The sequence below is a fragment of the Triticum aestivum genome, chromosome 2D (assembly GCF_018294505.1).
Source record: "Triticum aestivum cultivar Chinese Spring chromosome 2D, IWGSC CS RefSeq v2.1, whole genome shotgun sequence".
NCBI classification, from domain to species: Eukaryota; Viridiplantae; Streptophyta; class Magnoliopsida; order Poales; family Poaceae; genus Triticum; species Triticum aestivum.
In genome coordinates, this window is record NC_057799.1 from 373,564,210 (window position 1) to 373,565,936 (window position 1,727).

The 1,727-nt window shown below is 37.7% G+C and overlaps 1 non-coding gene across 1 annotated transcript; it reads left to right on the forward strand.

Moving 5' to 3' along the window:
- Positions 1–1,327: 1,327 nt before the first annotated feature.
- TRNAN-GUU (transfer RNA asparagine (anticodon GUU)) lies at positions 1,328–1,401 on the forward strand. Its single transcript has one exon. It is a non-coding gene; the product is annotated as a tRNA-Asn (tRNA).
- The last annotated feature ends 326 nt before the right edge of the window (positions 1,402–1,727 follow it).

The following is a 1,727-nucleotide window of genomic DNA, read 5'->3' on the forward strand; positions in this document are numbered from 1 at the left end:
AAAACAACACTAAGTTGTAATCGTGTTGAAGACATGCAGTTGCAGTCGGAAGCGAGACTTGCAGTTGCGTGCCTAGTGACAGACATGCAACTTTCCCCTCCGACAAAACACTAGTAAGTTGCAATTGAGCTGAAGACATGCACTTGCAGTCAGGGCGACACTTATAGTTGACCGGCAAGAAAATACTTTTAAAAGGGAAAAAAGAAAGGTAAGTTGCACGCGGATGCATACATATACAATAGCATGTGGCTGATGCGCATGCAACTCCGTATGATCGATGGATGTGACCGATGACAATACTCTTGAAAAGAAAAGAAAAGGTTGCATATCGATAGTTGACATGTAATTACGCACAAAAACAAACCGTGTGGTAATATTTATGAAAAAACAAAAACTAATAGAAAAACAGAAAAAGAAATGGGAAAAGAAAAAATGGGAGCAAAGCAGGTAAACAATCCAGAGCGAAAGCAGCAGGAAGCAATGACAAAAAAAGCAAAAAACAATGAAAAAGGCCCGGCTGAACACCCGCCCAACACAAAAGCAACACACGCACGCTACAAAAAGGCCCAACAAAACAAGGAAACGGGCTGATCGCCTTATACAGGCTGAAACAAAGACAAACACACCTGGCATGAATCTTAAAGCGAACAAAACATCCAACGGCTAACTCGTCGACTGAGACGTTCTAACATATGTACAGTGTTTACGTCAGAATGGAATGTACACAATGTGATTGTGCCGTGCTTCAGCATATCCTGCTGAACACCTGCTGGTTATTTCCAGATGCACCCTGAGTAAGCTTTCTGAATAAACATCTACTTGCTCAGAGGAAAAATCTCAAGCGTTCTGAGCAACAGATTTTGCCCTAGACTGGCAGACTTCCGGGAACACAGTTCACTCAACATGAGAAATACTGTCGCCAACAGGCAGTGAATCACTTCAGTTTGATTTCGTCAATCAGGCTCGGTGCCAATTTTGTGAAGAATACAATATTTGTCAACTAGACTAAACACTCGGAACCAGAAACATATTTTAAATCTTGTAACGTGAGTATGTGATATGGTATGACAAGGCTTGGAATATACGTATAATTAGGCGTCAAACTTTATATGGCTTTTTTTTTGTAAGGTAAACTTTATATCGTATTTCACTGCATTTACCATCATATTGACAGATAATACACCGAATGGATTTAACCTGTACCCTGTACAGGTATATTGATTATTCAGTTGCCAAATTAAACGGTAATATTCATGGAGTAGTAGAAAGGTGTATTGCTCTTGCTTACTATATGTATATAGGCCTCAAATATATTTACACCAACAAAGCTGGAATAGCTCAGTTGGCTAGAGCGTGTGGCTGTTAACCACAAGGTCGGAGGTTCGAGCCCTCCTTCTAGCGATTTTTGCGATTTTTCCTTATTTACAAAAACACAATTTTTATGATACTTCTAAATTTTTTTCACACAATCTAAATTCTCTGTTTTACTTTTGTGCGAAATCGGTATTTTACAATTTTCTGAATCAGGATTTTCCCTACTTTTTTTTCAAATTTTGGTTTCCCTTTGTTTGAATCGGGGTTTTCAATATGTAGTTTTTCACACAATCTAAATTCTCGGTTTTACTTTTGCTCTAGCGATTTTTTTTCTTATTTTCGAAATCATAATTCTTATGATACTTCTTAATTTTCTTTTTTTTTCACACAATCTAAATTTTCTGTTTTACTTT